General features: G+C 45.1%; 1 long non-coding RNA gene across 1 annotated transcript in view; it reads left to right on the top strand.

The window, feature by feature from the left end:
• LOC144584256 (uncharacterized) overlaps positions 1–19,106 on the top strand; it is a 159,410-nt gene that overhangs the window by 107,521 nt on the left and 32,783 nt on the right. The gene's annotated exons all lie outside the window — the stretch shown is intronic.

The raw sequence follows: 19,106 nt of genomic DNA, 5'->3' as shown, positions 1-19,106 counted from the left end.
AACAACAACAACAATAACAACAACAATAACAATCATCATCATCATCATCATCATCATAATAGCAACATGTCATCAAGTCATTTCTGACTTAAGGTGGTGACCCATCTCAGAGGTTGCTAGGTAGAGACTATTCAGAAATGGTTTACCATTCCCTTCCTCCTGAGGCGCCCTGGGACTGTGCATCTTGCCCAAGGCTGCACAGGCTGGCTTTTCCCCTGGGAGTCACAGTGGGAATCAAACTCCTTTCCCCAGGCTCTGCAGCCACATACCTAACTTCCATGACTTTACTCATCTATTGAAACAAACATGCTTAACATTGGCCATTTGATTTGGGGGGGGGGGGAGCAACCATGGGGGGTCTGATCCAATGTTCCTGATTGAAAAGGGAACCTGTGCCTTTTCAACTGAAGGCTGTGCTCTTCCCGGTGTCAGAGGCTAATGAGTGCTTGAGGATCAAATCCAGCCTACTGAGGGTCGGCTTCAAGCAGCTTGCAAAGAATCAGACAAGATGCTACCATTTGCAAACTGCCTTTTAAAATTCTTCCCAGGGTCTGCACTCCAGCCCACTGGTACCTCTTCAGTCAGCCAGCAATGGCTTTCCAAGCAAAGCTTCTCTCGCAGAAACGTGGCACAGAAAGCTTTTAATTAAAGACGCCAAAGAGCCTTGATCCAAGGAACCAGAGAGGGGAAATGATTTTATCCACCCCAGGCTGGCTGGAGGTACTAGAGTAATTGTAGCCCATTACAGAAAGTAACTTTCCCTGTTTCTGCTAGGAATTCCTATGAACAAATCACCCACTCTGTAGCTGAATGATGGCAAGAAGCACAGGATTCTAGCCAGAGGTACAGCTAGCGATTCCTCTGAAGCTCACACATTCTTAGGCTAGTGCCATGCTTATGGAAAGGCCACTTTAACCCCATCTTTCTTCAAAGCTGCTGGTTGCAGGGCATGGGAAGCATCTGCTGGAAGTGCGAATCCAAGGAGAACATCACTGGCAAACCTCTTGATAGTGATCTGACCCCCACCCCCACACACCCCCATCTAAGAGATTCCTGTTTTCCATCCCCAAGGGGTCGGGCATTTGGGCCAGTGATTCACAGCCGCTGTGACTTGATTGGTTCTGCATTTAGGGATGAAAGCCCTTGAAATAAAACAAATGTACACACTGGAAAATTAATTCCCATAAACAAACAAAATATCCTTGGGCAAAAGCGTCTGTGTGTGGTAGATGCAAGAGATGCTTCCCTGTTTGCACTGCCAGCCACCAGAGTCTTCTTTCGAACCCCTCAGGTCATCCTCTTGCATTGAGCACCTGGCCAACTGGGGTCCAGCAGCGCCCTCAGAGTAGCACCCTGCTGATGCCCTCGGGCACATGTTCTTCACGTGAACTGTGTGAAAAAGGCAGGCCTGTCTGCATAATTCCTATATCCAGAAAATGTGTGGGGTGGTGGTGGTGGCGGTGGAATGCATAAATAAACATTAATCAACAATCCGCTTCATGGAAAATGTGGAGATCTGGGTAATAAGAAATAATGCCCTTTCTCATTCTCATCTCTGCCCTTTCCTCTTCCAAGGCTATATTTAGCCACAGTCATTTCTTCCCCACTCAGATTGGTCAGCATGGGTTATAATTAAGGAGCAGCAACCCAGGAACATAAGAATAGCACAGCTGGATCCGACCAAAGCCCTCTCCGGCCCAGCCTTCTCTTCCCACAGCGGACATAGCAGTTGTCTGTGGGAAAGCCCTCAAGCCTAATGGCCGCCTTTTCCTCCTCTGTAATGGAAGACTAAAGGTGGCAGGAAAAGCCTCAAGGCTTACAAGGGGGAAACTACAAAGTCCAGGTGCCCAACAGAAGGAAGTTCATAAGGTAAGGTGATTGTAGTGGAGCCATAACTAGTAATTTGGGCACCGTGGATGACTTCCTCCCCCGAACACCAGCAAGGGTCAAATTTAGAGGACACGGTCACGGCTTTTGCCCTGCCCTCTGCTGATCCTCCTCAGAGGTGATGAGGCCAAGGCGGGCAGCCAAAGCTCACCCTTCAGCAGTAGAAATTAAAGCACCACGTAGTATTCACACAGACACACCCACAGATTTATGCCCAGTTACCCCCAGTGCAACCCTCTGGATGCCAGAGAAATAAATTAAAAACATCTAGTAGAACACACCACCAGATGGTGGTGGTTGTTGTTGTTTTTAAAGATGCCGCTGCTGGTCTTCCTGAGCACTTCACCTCACTTTTGATTGCCCACCTCAAGGGGGGGCCCTTCTTCATATGTGTCAGGAGAAATCCACTGGAGCGGGCGGTTCAACCGACAATTATCCTCAGATATTGTCATGATAGTCTGTTACCTTAAGAACCAGTGTGGCATATATAGTGGATACAGCGATGGATTAGGACTCAAGAGGCCTGGGTTCAAATTCCCGCTCGGCCATGGAAATTCACCCGGGGGGGGCGGCGGCAACAGTACACCACTCTTTGAAAATCTCACGTATCTTGAAAATCTCATTAGGATCACCACAAGGTGAAACCAGCATGACGGGACTTAACAACAACATTGTGTTCCCCGTGTGAATAGCGAGCCCTTTCTCGACAGATTCTCCTATAGCCCACTAGCTCCTGGTTAGTAATAGGTGATTTCTTAACAACCATCGATGGCTACTAAGGGCAATGAATTAGTCTTCATTTAAACATCTCTTTGGGAGGATACCTGCACTCATATGGACCTGTGAGGCAGGGACAGAAGGGAGCAATTCAAGAAACCTTGGTTTTGGATAAGGAACGGGGATGGGTGGGGGTGGAAACAGGATGAGTGTTCATGGTTGGAGGGCAACAAGTGACTTACAGGGGGTGCAAGGAGACTGGGGTGGGCTTTTGAGGACTGATGCTGCTTGAGAAAAAAAATTCCCTGTCCAGGGACTTTTTTCTCTTTCCACCCCCCCCCCCCCCGCTCAATTTGTAGATCTGTAAATTTAAATTATTACTAGAAAGTTCCCATAATTTCTCCTCACGTGGAAACTGACTTTGAAAAGCGGTTGTGCTCCTTCCTTTCACATGGGGGAATGAGCCCTGCAAGGCAATCATCATTGTTTCATTTGTTCCAGGGGCTTGCAAGTGTATTGCAAGCCATGCAACAAGGCTCAAGAGAATCAGAGGCTTAAGCTGTCCTGCCTTTCATCACAGGCTAAGTGACTGTGTGGGAGGAAGCACAAGCCGCATGTGACAAACCCAGACCTACTGGAGGATGCCACAGTCTCACTAAGCTGCCACCAACCATTCCCTATAAGAAGTCACACAGACCAGGGATGGATTTTTAAACAAACAAAAGAACAAGGTTTATTTACATAACACACAGGGAAAATAAAATGATCAAATGAATAAGATACAGTAACGTGGCTTAGTCTCAATCATACACACACCAGTTTGGTTCACTCAGAACACTTTTAAATAAAGCACAGACCCTGAACCTATCAGTTCTGGCTACCCATAAAGACACCTGAACCTATCAGGTTGGTACTGACTGACACACAGTAGTACCCTGTCTGACACACAGACTCCTACACCAGCTTCTTCTCTCAGCTTCTCCTTCTTCTCCACACAGGCTTCACATATATATACAGTACAGCCCCTCCTCCTGATGTCCCGCCTTCCACTCCCCATAGGATGGAACTTTCCCTCCAAACCCATGACAGACAGGTAACATCAGTGCTGTATGTAACACCTCCCCTCTTTATAAGTTGTTTTGTAGGGGGAAAGCTAACGTGCTTTTCTCCAAAAAACAACCTGGTTAAAACACACAAAAACAGTTATACATACAATATCATACTTACTTATACTTACACTCTAAGTTAAACATTTAAACATTTACCATTTACAATACATCAAGTTACCTTTATTCATACAAACCAACATGTTTAATAAACAAGTACATTTAACCTTTAGTCATCAAAATATATACATAGTCCATGTTTCTTTCGCCGTCTTCATTCTTCAGGTCTTCTTGACAAGGCGTCAGCAACACAGTTCACTGACCCTCTGACCACCTTCACTTCAAAGTCATAGTCTTGCAGGTTTAAAGCCCACCTCATAAGTTTGCTATTGTGGGTTTTCATTGTCTTTAACCATTGCAGTGGTGAATGGTCAGTGCACAGAATAAAATGTCTTCCCCAGATGTAAGGCTTGGCCTTCTGGATCGCGTAGACTATGGCCAGGCACTCCTTCTCCACGGTTGCCAAATGTCTCTCACCTTTCTGGAGTTTCCTACTCAGGTAGGACACTGGATGCTGGTCACCATTTTCATCCTCCTGGCAAAGAACTGCTCCTACCCCGCTGTTAGACGCATCGGTGTAGATGATGAACTCCCGGTCGAAGTCTGGAGCACGCAGCACTGGATAGTTGATGAGGGCCTCCTTCAACCTCTGGAACGCCTCCTCAGTCGCTGGTCCACGGGATGCGGTCATCAGTCTTCTTCCGCGTCAGATCGGTCAGCGGAGCCGCAATCTCGCTAAACCTCGGGATGAACTTTCTGTAGTAGCCCACCAACCCAAGAAATGACTTGACTTTTTCCTTGGTGTTGGGTCTAGGCCAATCACGAATGGCTTCTACTTTGGCCTCTAGGGGTTTTATCACTCCTTCCCCTACTATGTGACCCAAGTATTTTATTTCTGGGCTACCCAGCTGCAGTTTGTTCTCTTTGCAGGGCCTAGGCCAAAGCACTTCCTCCCCTGGGTTAAAGTGCCTCTCCCTGCCTTCCTGGTCATCCCAAGCTTTCTTTCTGACCTTTTGAGCTTGCAGGGTCTCTGCTGCTAGCTCTAGGTTTCTCTTTAGGTCATTTATTAAGGTGTCTATGTATGTCACAACGTCTTGTGGGTCATCCTGGGTGATCTGCCCCCAATTTTGTTTGATCAAATCAAGGGGCCCTTTCACCCTTCTCCCAAATAAAAGTTCAAACGGACTGAACCCGGTACTGGCTTGTGGCACTGATCGATAAGCAAACAAAAGGGATTGCAGCTTCTGGTCCCAATTGTTTGGATTCTCTGCCAAGTAAGCCCTAATCATGCGCATTAGAGTCCCATTGAACTTCTCAGTTAACCCATTACTTTCAGGGTGATAGGCAGTGGTTTCCTTGTGCTTAATTCCACAGATTTGCCATAAGCGTTTCATGAGCTTCGATGTGAACGATGCGCCCAAATCTGTGATTATTTCAGAGGCAAATCCCATCCTGGACATATACCCCACCAAGGCATCTGCCACTGTGTTAGTTTCAATGTTAGACAAGGGTATAGCTTCAGGGTACCTCGTGGCATGGTCCACAATGGTGAGAATGAACCTGTTCCCCCTCTTTGTGGCCTTGGGCAAAGGTCCCACAATATCCACCCCTATACATTTGAACGGAGTGTCAATCACAGGCAAAGGGCACAACTTTGCTTTGGTCCTGTCACGGTGATTCCCCTGCCTTTGACACACATCACATTGTTTACAGAACTCTTTGATCTGCTTCCCTATGTCAGGCCAGTAAAAATTCTGTGTGATTCTCTGCTGTGTCTTGTTCACCCCTAAGTGCGCAGCAAACATGTCAGAGTGCCCCCTTTGTAAGATCATGGGGCGATACTTTTCAGGTACCACTAGCTGACTTCTGATCCCATCTCCCCCTTTTGAGATATTCCTCAGGGTCTCTCTATATAAAATCCCCTTTTTCTCTAGAAATCTCACTGGGGTTTCAGGTGTTAGCTGGGCGTCTGTCACCTGTTCAAAACACTTTTGGAGAGTGGCGTCTGCCTTTTGCTCTTGGCCAAATCTGCTGTCTGTGGTTAAGGTTTCCACCACAGCTTCGGCACTCCCCTCTGCTTCCGTCTCGGGCTCATCAGTACCCCCCTGAACTGTCCCCGTGGTAGCTTGTGAGCGTGTAATCACTAGCACCCGTTTCACATGTTCAGCCAGGTCATTTCCCACGAGCACGGCTGCTGGCAGAGTCGATGAAATCGCTAGCCGCCAAACTCCCCTCCAGCCTTGAAAGTTCACAGGTACCTCCGCTACTGGCAGCGAGATCACCTGTCCCTCAATCCCTGCCACCTTTATGCTCTCATTTGGGATTATATACTCCCTAGGAATAATGTCTGGATGGCACAGGGTCACCTGGGAACAAGTATCCCTTAGCCCCCTATACTGATGGTCAAGTATTCCTACGTCCACCCCTGCGGTTTCAAACAACTGTGAATCTGTTCTCACAAGTAAGCAGCGCCTGACCTCCACAAGAGGACCATTTTCCTCAGCCTGATCAGCAGATGTAACTGTTCCAGATTGAGTAGCCATGGCAACAGGCTCCCTCAGTGACAAGGAGCTTTGCTCTTTCTGGACACAGAACACAGCTTTTGGCTTGGTTCCACTCGAATTATGAGGCACATTTCCTTTTAGCTGCTTTAATTTCTCACACTCTGAGATTAGATGGCCCTTTCCCTGACAGAAATAACATTTTCTGCTATATTTTGAGTCTTTCTCATCTTGTTTTGGTTTTCCCTCCAAAATCTGAGGTCTTGGTTTCATGTCTGAGGGCTTCCCTTCACCATGGGCCCCTCCCCCTTGCTGGTTTTTCCCTGGTCCCTGAGAGTACTTGCTGTAGGTTTCTTTGGGTTTACCTATCGATTTCCCCTCAGCACCTAAGGGCTTTCTTATTTGGGAAATAAAATCTGCAATCTCGGCCGCTTCCGCCACAGATTTCGGTTTCCTTTCCCTCACCTGGAACTTCAGTTCCCCATGCAGGACTGAATAGAACTGTTCCAGCGCTATCAAGTCTTTGAGCTGCTGAAAGGTCTCTGTCCCCTCCTGAGATAGCCATTTCTCTAGCAGCCTCACCAATTGGGCCCCCACTTGGGTAAAAGTCTGCTCTGGTTTCTTGGTGAGTGACCTGAATCTTTGCCTCAGCTGTTCCGCATTTATCCCATGTCTGGCAAACACCAGTTTTTTAAACTCAGCGAAATCTTTTAGCAGTTCCTCTGGCATCTCTGCATAGACTTCTGCCAGGCTGCCACTGATTAAAGATCACATAATGGTCATCTTCTCAGTTTCCCTTACTGAGAAGTCCACAAACGCTCTTTCCACGAGGGAAAAGAATACCTCAGGACAATCTCCCTTGTGGTACACAGGGAATTTCTTCAGGTCAGTTTTAGACAATTGGCCCACCTCAGAATCCCTATTGTTATTATTGTTCTGATTCATCAGTTCCAATTTTCTCAACTCAAAGGCCATCCTCTCTCTCTCCAATCTTTCTTCTCTTTCCATTCTCTCTCTCTCTAATCTTGCCTCCATTTCCCTCACCCTCAGTTCATGCTGTTGGGTTAGAAGCATCTTTCTGATTTCTGGGTTCTGTTCTCCCGTGCTCTCACCCTGCACTGAGCCAAATTCATCCTCAGAACCTTGGTCTACCTGGGGGTCTTTCACTTCACCCATTTCTGCCATTTGGCTTCGAGTCAAGGGCATAATCCCCCCCCAGAACAGGCTGCTTTCAAAAGTCAAGCCTCAAAATAAAGCGACCACTTTTTTTTTCTTTTGCCTCAGAACCAGCCTTCTATAGATTGCTGCTGTTCTTCAGCACTAGCTTGCAACTGTAGCCAGCCAGAGTCCACCCCCCTCTGCTAGGCCTCTCAGCAGACAGGCTAGATCACTGCTACTTTACACAGTTTTGCCTCAGCTGTTTTCCCGCCAAAACAGGTTGCCTCAGAGCTCCCTAATCTAGTCTCCCCAGTTGGCACATTCTTCCACTAGCGCACCTCCCCGTGAGGTACGCCTAGAAGATTACCTACGCGCTCTCAGATTGTCCCTGACTAGACCCCCCTTGCTCTGGGCACACTTGCCAAGGCTTTGCTGTACCACTGGACAACTGGACCAGTCGTATCCCACACGCTGGACACCAATCAATGTGACAAACCCAGACCTACTGGAGGATGCCACAGTCTCACTAAGCTGCCACCAACCATTCCCTATAAGAAGTCACACAGACCAGGGATGGATTTTTAAACAAACAAAAGAACAAGGTTTATTTACATAACACACAGGGAAAATAAAATGATCAAATGAATAAGATACAGTAACGTGGCTTAGTCTCAATCATACACACACCAGTTTGGTTCACTCAGAACACTTTTAAATAAAGCACAGACCCTGAACCTATCAGTTCTGGCTACCCATAAAGACACCTGAACCTATCAGGTTGGTACTGACTGACACACAGTAGTACCCTGTCTGACACACAGACTCCCACACCAGCTTCTTCTCTCAGCTTCTCCTTCTTCTCCACACAGGCTTCACATATATATACAGTACAGCCCCTCCTCCTGATGTCCCGCCTTCCACTCCCCATAGGATGGAACTTTCCCTCCAAACCCATGACAGACAGGTAACATCAGTGCTGTATGTAACACCGCAATCCATTCAAAATCCAAAGTACAACTTGCCACGTCAGAGGAAAGAGGCCAGAGCAAGCTAGCCTCCAATCCTGCCCTTAATCCCCCAGTTCTCATGTGCTGGTAGTGAAGGAAGGGCACTGGAGGTTTCAACCCATAACCTCCACAAGAGTTAACCAGCGCTTAGAAGTAACCAGTGTGGAGTAGTAAACAGAGTGACAGACTGCAGACTACAGTTCAAATCCCCACTCAGCCATAGAAATTTACAGGGGGCTAGCACTGGTCAATTAATTAGATGCCATTAAGTCAGTTCTCACTTATAGATACCTTTTCCAGCATTTTCCAGGTAGAGAGTACTCAAGAGGTGGTTTATCATTCCCTTCTTCTGGGGATACCCTGGGACTGAGCAGCTTGCCCAAGGTCACACAGGCTGGCTCTTCTCCCCGGAGGCACAGTGGAGAATTGAACTCTCAACCACTACTTCCACAGACACTTATCTCTCTGAAACTACTCCTTAAATATCTCACATACTTTGAAATCCCTATTAGAGTCGTTAGGAGTATAAGCAGGATGTAACTTGATGACCATAACAACAACAGAAGTGACTTATTACTAAAAGCTAATAATTAGTTCATTTCCCTGATAACAAAGAGGTGACTACATTATATTTTCACATGACAAAGGATAATTTCACTATAATTGTAACTTTTTTGTTACTTCTACATTTTTTTTTTAAAAAAAAGGCTATGGCTGCAATAAAAGGTCGGAAAGGAGGAACCTAGGGCTCAAAGCACCATCTTGTGTTCTGTTCTGAGTGCTGAGGTGACAATTAAAAAGTATAATTGTAAGGGTAATTAAACTTTGGGGGGCTTACAACTATGGCTGGAGTCTGATTAAATATTGGCCTCTGCACTTGAGCAAAGGTGTAACATGGAACAACGAATAGGCACTAATTAATGAATCCCTGATCACTTTCCTGCCACAGGCATAGTCATGCAACTGACACATTACTAGCAATTCAATCAAGAACTCATTAATTAGTGGCTATTCGCTGCTTCAGGTTTTATATTTATTTGCTGCTTCAGGAATTCTATTCTATTGGACTAGTTGTCCATCGGCTGTTCATCCTTAATCATCCATTTTTCTTCTTCTTCTTTCCCTAAATGGTGAATCTGAATCTGATAGAGATGGTCTTCTTCAAAAAGAAAGGACGAACTATTATCATAGTTCAAAAAGTAACTTTGGTAAATTCTGATGGGATTTAATTGTTTAAGAGCAGCTCACCTGGGTCTGGTGTGTTCTAAAGTAAGCCAAAGTGCCCTTGAACACCTATTCCACTTTCCATTAAGGACTGAGAAAGACTGCCCTCAAGTAGTATGAATTAGTGCAGAGACTGGGGAAGTTTTGGACGACAACTCTCATGAATGCTAATCAGCACAGCCACGAGTAAAGGATTGTGCAAGCTGTATATAGTCAAAACCATCTGGAGGGCCAAAGCTTTCTCAGCCTTAAAAGAAAAGACGTGCTACTAAACAACAGGTTTCTGTCTCTAGACAGACAAAATCCTGCTATCTCTTTTTCTTAAAAATAGACATTGTAAGTCACGTCACTGTTATGAGATCTCAAATGCTATGTGTATTGTAGAATAACCTAGGTTTGTTCCAAGTAGTCAGAAGAGGGTTGTTGCAACCCTGCTGGGTTTGACTTGGGCCATGGCTGCTGTGTGAATTTGTCCTTTATTTTGAGGCAATTGAACCAAGCGGGTTTGGTTTCACCCCAAAATAAACTCCATTCAAGTACTGCTTATTTCCTGCATGATAGGCCTGGGGATTTGAAATGTGCCTGGGAGAATCCTTTGAATTGTTTGAGCTGCTGGGTTTTTGTGTGTGTGTGTGTGTGTGTGTGTGTGTGTGTGTGTGTGTGTGTGTGTGTGTGTGTGTGTGTGTGTGTGTGTGTGTGTGTGTGTGTGTGTGTGTGTGTGTGTGTGTGTGTGTGTGTGTGTGTGTGTGTGTGTGTGAGAGAGAGAGAGAGAGAGAGAGAGAGAGAGAGAGAGAGAGAGAGAGAGAGAGAGAGAGAGAGAGAGAGAGAGAGTGCTCTTCCATTATGTGGAAGGTTAAAAAATAAAAAGTGCAATGAATTGTAAATGACCTTAATGGAAACATTTTGACTCACTCTTACCACTGAGTAAAGCAAACAGCCTGAATCAGGGCTATTCCCCCACCCCCACCCCCTGAGTTGATTACCCTTGAGGATGCTTAGGCAATTTCAAGCCTTCTAAATGCAGCCATTTCTGTGAGTGTTCCATCTGTAGGGAATGGTGTCACAATAATGTTCATTTATGCAACCGAGAGGGATGTTATTCACTCCATTGCAGGCATTATAGAGAAAAGTGGTTTCACGAAGAACTCTAAAACAGCAGACATCAGAGTGTAGGATTCTGCCATGCCAGAACTGAAATACAACAGTCCACGGTTTCTCAGGCAGCAATCCTGGGCCATGTTTCCATAATCAACACTGTTTATCTATGAATATGTAAGTAGCTTCAGAGTTAAAACATCAGACTGTAAGCCTTCTGAGCATGGACCCAAGTTGCTTCTAGGTTCATTGGATTTCTTTAGAGTTAGACTGGGACGCAGTTGAACAGTACTGCTAAAATCTGTGTTGTTGGCTTGGTTGTTTCCTATTTTGATCGCCAAGAAGTTCACCACCTAATGAGCTCAGCTCCACCTCTCTCCACATTTTATTATCGAAACAACTATTTGAGATGGGTCAGAATAAGAGATGATGACTGACCCAGGATCCCTGTGCATTCCAAGTAATTAGTTACAAATATCACGTTACGGTAAGTAACAACTTTCTCCAGTAATGTAAACTACATTACAAATGTACCTTCATGGGGGATAAATTTGCTCATTTTAAGGTCTAACTCTGACATTTTGTTACATTTATTGTTACACACGTGTAGCCTCATTGTGTGGTAGGGGAGAAATATCATACAGCTCAAAGAGGCGGCTTGTGCTGCAACGTGATACTGCGTTGTGGGTGTTGAGAGGCTGACAAAGTGGTTGAGAGGAGTGTATGTTTGGTACCACAAGCCTGTGTACGGCTCATAACATTCAGACTTTTAAAAATGTAACTGCAGAGCAGCTGTTTTAGTTATGTTCAGGAAACTGGAAAGTAACAATCTACTTTTAAAATCATAATCATAATGATAACTAACTCCTTTTTGCCTTGCAATTATAATTCCAGCTAATTACTTTGGAAGTCAACTTTTCAGGCCTGAACAAACAGGAATTCAAGCATGAATCTCCCCAAGTGTAGCCTCAACACCTAATGAGGTTCATATTGGAAACTATAGAGTGCTTTAGTGGAAGACTGGATGAGGACTGGAAAGTTGAAAGGGCTGAGTTCAAATCCTCCATGGGCAACGGAGCTCATGAGTGGCCTTGGGTCAGAGACGGTGAATCAGCCTGCCTACCTTGCTGGTAATTGTGAGAATAAAAATGGCTGAAAGGTGTAGCGTTCAGCCCTGCCCTCACCTGTCCGTCACAGCTGAGCGGTGGAAAAGCAGCCAATGAGGGAACGGAAGGTGGTGCTAAAGGGGGAGGGGCAGGGATATAAAGGGGTGTGTGTGGAGTATGAGGAGAGATTTGGTGAGTCTGTGGGCTTGTGAGCCAGAAAGTCAGTGAGAGTAGGGTTTTGTGTGTCAGTGAGTTCAGTGAGTGAGTGAGATTGATTAGCAACTTGTGATTTACATATTTTATTTTACTGATCAAATAAACAAGATTAAGTTTTAAAGCAACACATGAATAATTAGTATTGTAACTGAAATATTGGTGGCAGCATCTGAGTGAAAGAGTGAGCACCTCCTGGAGGCCTGAGATAATAGAGGCTTCAGCGCGCTCGCAACATAAGGGACATCAGCTTTCTTTGCAGCCTTAAAGGCAGGATATATTTGTATGTAATAGTGATAACAACAACACCTTGCTAATAGTGCATTCATTACTGCTTCTATTGTTTTAAAAGTACTGTACAGAATTCCACTGCTCACCCATCTTTTATGTGGTTTTCCCCAGGAAATGAGAACCTTTGAGAGAGCGGGTTGAATCACATTTGCACCGCAGGATATGGTTTGTCTCATGGGATCTTCTGAGAGAAATGTCTGTTGATAAGCTTGTTTGCCAACATGAGCAATTGGGGGGGGGGGGACAAGAGAGCTTTTAAAATATTCTTGATGTTCTTGAAACATTATTTTAAGAGACTCCTGCCCTTTTAAAAATAGCCTTGAAAATATTCTTAGTGCAATTCTTTTTACTCCATCGCTATTAATATGGATTAATATGAGAAAAGGATCGTACATGACGGAAGGACTGAAGGAGCAGCGTACACTGCAAATGAAACTAAGGCACCTTTTGCTTTGTTGTTTTTTTTTTTTATTTTACAGCTGCCAAATCTTAAGAGTGTGTCCACTATATATGTTTTCTGAAAAGATTACATCTGTGTTTTTCTTTATTTCTTCTTCCTTTTTCATCTGAAGGGAAAAGTGACAGGGATGTAAGGATCAATTCTGCTCCCACTGCAGTTTCTTTCTCTTAAAAAAAAAATCCCTGCATACCAGTCATACCAGAAAAGGTGATGCCAATAAAATAGCTCTGCAAAGGCCAACCTTCCTTTACTTGAGCTTCTGACTGACATGTTTTGAAAGGGGGGGAAAAAGGGACATTTGTTCTACATCTTGAAAGAAGCAGGATCAAAAATGACCCTCGACACATAAAACCCCCATCAATTTTCTGCCGCCCCAGATCAGACCTGCTGCTAGTTAATGGCCAGCGGAAACCCAGCCAAATAAGTCCCGCCTGCTCCCACCTCTGAAGATGGCCCATGCTCTCCAGGTGCTCCCTGGCCAGGCCTTCTGCCCCCGTTTCCCATCAGCTCCTGGGCCACACCTTCTTCCTAAAACGGCTTTTTCCTTCCACAAAAAGCAGCGCAGCAGAAGCATCTGGGAGAATCTGAGAATGTTGGCTCTTGTCAATTTGAAAATCTTGGCGCTTGCCCATTTCTCTGCACAGAACAGCTCTCCGAATGCCGACTGCATACTAACTGACGAGAGCCCTGGCAAGAGGCGCCGTCTTGGCATCGGCTGAGCATGTGGCAGCTGGATGGCTTCTAGCGTGTATATTTTGCAGCTGGTCATTGTGGCATTTGGCAAAAGCCCACTGTCCAGATGGACACTAAATTTCCTTTAATGTTCATAACATGTCAAAAGTGAATAATCCTATGTCAAAATGGCTTAGGAGCACATTTATCTATCTGTTTACAGATACTTGTTTCTGACAGCTCAGAGGCAGCCAGCATTTCCACTGGAATTAATAGCCAAGCCACATTCGGTTGTCTGCCCTGAATTCAGCCGGCTTCAACATTTTCCTGAATCCCAGGCCAGTGAGAAGCAGCCACTGCTACAGAATGGCCAGGGCTATACTTGCTCACCTTAAAATATTGTAACCAAGTGGGATTTGCAACAAAACGTTGTAATTTGAAAGGCGCATGTTCGGGGTTCCAACTCAACAGCCAACCCCTTTTCTGGAATATTCCATTCCATTTCACTTCTCTTCCACATTTCTCCACCCACGAGCCTGATGTTCCTTCCCTCTTGTTTCATGGGTGGTTTGCTCCTCTTTGTTGCAGATTTTGAATTTCTGGTAAAAATATTTTTGCTACACAATAGAACTCTAGAGACTCACAGAGAAGAACAGCTACAGTTTCCTCAGATAGTTCACACCTTTCGCATTCACTGACGCATAAGCTCTCAGTAACTCTGAGACATTAGGAATAAAAATGTATCATTACTTAAAGTTCTGAACAAATTAATAGCAAAACAAACAAACAAACAGACTACTTCCAAACTGAAAAGAAGGAAAAGAACACTCAGCAGAGAGACGAGGCAAACTCAAGAGGCTGGAAGGAATGATTGGTTACTGCCGGATAAACTGACAGTCATCTCAACCTAGAAAAGTCCCTCCCATTCACAGCTACTAGAGGCAGTATGTGAGGTTGTAAAAGTTCAACACTGTATACCATTTTGTAGCAATAAGCACCACTACGTCTCCAGCACCATCTCTCCCCTGAAAGAGCCAGTGGAGGGCAAGGAGAACGAATGAGGGATGGAAGAAAAGGGCGCAACCTTTGCCAGGGAAGCCGAGAGCTGGAGATGGTTGCACCTTTCCCTGATGGGAACTAGAGAGACTTTCGCCCAATTACTTTAGAAGTGCACAGAACACCTGGAAAAGTGTGTGTGTGTGTGTGTTTCCCAGCATGACACCGGCTTTCTCATACATTTGTCCCATGGAAACCAAGGGCCTTGATCCCAGAGGTATATCCCTAGTGTGCGCAGGGGGTAAAGTAGCGAAGGGTATGGCTGCTGGTTCTCAAGGCATTGACTGAAATCTCAGGGAATGGCTGCACCCCCTCAGGTCACCAGGCAGGGAGATAAGTCTCAGAGCAAGCAGTGCTGGAGGAGAAGGAAATTTGACTTTTTTTGGTGCGGTGGTTTCAGCGCCTAAAGCACTGTTCTCTTTCCTGCTCCCGAGTGCTGCCAGCATTCTTTGGCCCAGCACAAAGAGGTCTGTCTGTGTGTGCATTCTATCTGCTTAGGAGTACAGTGGGAAACCCAGGTCTTGCTCTCTCTCTCGCAAACACATTTCCATGCACATATTGGCTGGCATCCTATTTGTGTAAAGTTCTGCAACTTAAGCTGACGTTGTCATTGCCAAGGCAGTTTTTTGGGAATGCAGATATTTCCTCCTCCTGTTGGTCCCGATAAATCCCTTTCATCATCATAAACCTCTGGAAGTTGCAGGATGGGAGGAGCAAAACTTTAATGACTGAAACTTGCTGTAGCTGCGAAAGTCATTCTGGCAATGGCAATATTTTATAATAAAAGACTTCCTGTTCCTATCCCATGGCCTTCGTGGGTTCCAAACGATGAAAAGGAGTACTCAGGAGCCATGGGGCCCTTGGGAGAAGAGGAGGAAACGCTACTATAATGTATAATGAGAAAAAGTGACATAATGTATAGCGTTTCCTCCCATCAGTTGGGCGAGAACCATAGCCACTGTTATAGGCTCCAAATATGCAAAAAAGAGAGCCTCATTCATTAGACAAGATTTCTCGAGAAATGGGAGAAAGAAGTTGCTTAAAATGAATGTAGCAGTAGGATCTCCTTATTTTAGCTTTTTTGATAATATCTGCAGGGCCAAACAAAACCCAGTAGAGAATACGTTAACAGAGAAAGGTGGGGTAAAAATATTTTAAATAAAATAAATAAAACGTAAGCAGTGGGATTTGCTCACCATTTGAAGACTGAAAGTCTAGCTATCCCTCCTCTCTGTAGGAATCCTAAACCCTTCTTTATTACCTTTCCCTAACTCTTCTTTTGTCTGTGATAAAATACTGGGGGGGGGGGGATCCCATTTCTGAAAAAGAGTCCTGAAGAAAAAAAGAACAGCTCCAAATGCAAGGGATGTCTGGACTTTGGTTGTGGCCAACCATCTTGGAAACTTCTAGCTATAAAACATAGAAATCAATGCATTGAGTTCAGCTGTACCATTCCTCACCTTCACACTGCATTACATGGTACTGCTGGTGTTAATTACCAGAGCTCCACTATAGCTGACTAAACGAAGCAACATCTGCCCACACCCATTGAGCATCTGGGCACACCACAAATAATGGCATTCAAATATTTTAATAGCCATGAGAGAACGAGGACGCTTGCCTTTTTACTGGACCGGCCAATGGCCTCAAGGATAAAATACTGCCTGCACTGAGGTGTAACCTCAAGTAACAGTTCTCTCCCTACTGCCAGAAGCAGCAGCAGCTCTGGTTAAGCCCCTACATTTAATGTGGCTGGTGGAGGAGGAAGGGATACTGGAAGTTAAGATGGTGGCATGTGCTTTGAATTATTGCAACGGAAAGGGAGCACAGTCAGCCATGGGTGGCCAATCGGTGGGACCAGAAGGAAACATTCATGTGACACGGCTACACAGGAAGAAGGGGTATGACTCTGGCTGCAACAGAGAAGGAAACTTCTCCTGAGAAGCCAGCTCCCCTGTATTTTGCCTGTGGCAGTAGCCATTCCATTCAGCGGATGACCCTCATATCCCCGGCCGAGTAGACCTGTGCCTGTTGCCTCTGTGTTTCCTTCTCCCTCCCCACCCACTTTTACTTTTGTGCCTTATCTTTTTGAGTGGTGCCCTAACAGCAGGTACTGCCTTGTCTCTTTCCATCAATATACGAGCAGCTCACAAAGCCTTTCCAGCAATACAGCAGAATATAAATACTGTAACTGTTGTTGTTTAGTTGTTAAGTCATGTCCAAATCCTCATGATCCCATGGACCAGAGCACTCCAGGCCCTCCTGTCTTCCACTGCCTCCCGGAGTTTGGTCAAATTCATGTTGGTCGCTTTGGTGACACTGTCCATCCATCTCATCCTCTGTCATCCCCTTCTCCTCTTGCCTTCACACTTTCCCAACATCAGAGACTTTTCCAGGGAGTCTTCTCTTCCCATGTGATGGCCAAAGTATTGGAGCCTCAGCTTCAGGATCTGTCCTTCCAGTGAGCACTCAGGGTTGATTCCCTTCAGAACGGATAGGTTTGTTCTTGCAGTCCAGGGGACTCTCAAGAGCCTCCTCCAGCACCACAATTCAAAAGCATCAATTCTTTGGCGGTCAGCTTTCTTTATAGTCCAACTCTCACTTCCATACATCACGACAGGAAAAACCATAGCTTTGACTATTCGGAATTTTGTTGGCAAGGTGATGTCTCTGCTTTTTAAGTAGCTGTCTAGGTTTGTCATCCCTTTCCTCCCAAGAAGCTTTAATTTCATGGCTGCTGTCTCCATCTGCAGTGATCATGGAGCCCAAGAAAGTAAAATCTGTCACTGCCTCCATATCTTCCCCTTCTATTTGCTAGGAGGTGATGGGACCAGTGGCCATGATCTTAGTTTTTTTGATGTTGAGTTTCAGACCATTTTTTGCACTCTCCTCTTTCACCCTCATTATGAGGTTCTTTAATTCCTCCTCACTTTCTGTCATTAGAGTGGTATCATCTGCATATTGGAGGTTGTTGATATTTCTTCCAGCAATCTTAATTCCAGCTTGGGATTCCTCCATTCTAGCATGATGGATACAAGGACAGGAACAATAAAGTGTTGCAAACCTAGATGGCCAACTGGGTCCCCAACTATATTCTAGCAGCAGCATTACAGACATCAACAATGCCATGCACAACATCAAGGGCTCATTTGTATCTGTATATGCTAAGGCAGTGGTTCTCAACCTTGTGTAACCCACGTGTTCTTGGACTGCAAATCTTATAAGCCTTCAATACCAGCTGTACTGGCTGAGGTTTCTGAGATTTGGAGTCCAAGGACACCTGGGTTACCCAAGGTTGGGAACCACTGAGCTAATGACATCATCTGACAGAAGTATTTCTCTGCATTCTTCGTGGCATAAACAGGGCTATACAAGAGAACAAAGGGATACTAATCTGGCATCAGAAAAGGCTACAGGCAAAGCAAGTGTCAAAATATTTAAGCCTCCCCAGCCTCTGTAATTCATTTCAAAATGGCTATCCTAGAAAAAAATGCAAAGGGAAATTTGAGAGACAGTTGAATTGGGAGATAAATTCCAGTGTTTTCCTAAAGGAGAGATGAAAGCATTCTGTCTTTGTCTCTCTCTTTCCATTTCTGTATGCACGTGTATGTGTATTTATGTTTATGTATGCATACATGCGTGTATGTGTCTGCACACACACAAAATGGTTTTCACAACAGCCTTCTACAAAGCACAAAAGCTGATTTCCTTTACACAAAGACTGGCTTTTTCTGAAAGCTAGGCCTCAAGAGAGAAGCTTAACCACTGTCCATTAGCTTATAAAGACAGTTAGGTAAGATAAAGGTAAGGCAAAGGTTCCCCTTGACATTTAGTCCAGTTGTGTCCGACTCAAGGGAGTGGTGCTCATCCCTGTTTCCAAGCCGCAAAGTCAGCGTTTCTCCAAAGACAATTTCCGTGGTCACGTGGCCAGCGCGACCACACACGGAACGCCGTTATCTTCCCACTGTGGTGGTACCTATTTATCTACTCGCATTTGCATGCTTTCAAACTGCTAGGTTGGCAGAGACAGTTACCAACAGCTAATTACAATGGTGCCCCACATAGCGACGATAATCCGTTCCGAAAAAATCATCGCTATGTGGATTCGTCGCTTTGCGGGGCAAAAAAGCCCATAGGAACGCATTAAAACACGTTTAATGCATTCCTATGGGCAAAAAACTCACCGTTATGCGGAAATCCCCCATGCGGCTGCCATTTTCTCTGCCTGGTAAGCGAGGAAAGGGCGCGAAAACACAGCGGGCAGCCATTTTCTTGCTGTTAAAAAAACCCGCTATGCGAAAATTGGTAAGCGTTTCGCAAAGCGATGTTTTACCATTAGAAACATCGCAATGCGATCGCTTTTGCGATCGCAAAAAAACCATTGCTATGCGGATTTGTCGTTAAACAAATCGCTCGTTATGCAGGGCACCACTGTATTCTACTTATTGCCAAGATGCTTTTGTAGTGAAAAGTTTGTGGATCATAATCCAGGAAAAGTTCACACTGCAATGAATCTGTGAATCTATGAAGGTACTACAAGACTTTGCTTTCTT

This window comes from Pogona vitticeps, chromosome 1 (assembly GCF_051106095.1).
Source record: "Pogona vitticeps strain Pit_001003342236 chromosome 1, PviZW2.1, whole genome shotgun sequence".
NCBI lineage: Eukaryota > Metazoa > Chordata > Lepidosauria > Squamata > Agamidae > Pogona > Pogona vitticeps.
This window is presented reverse-complemented; position numbering and strand designations above follow the sequence as displayed.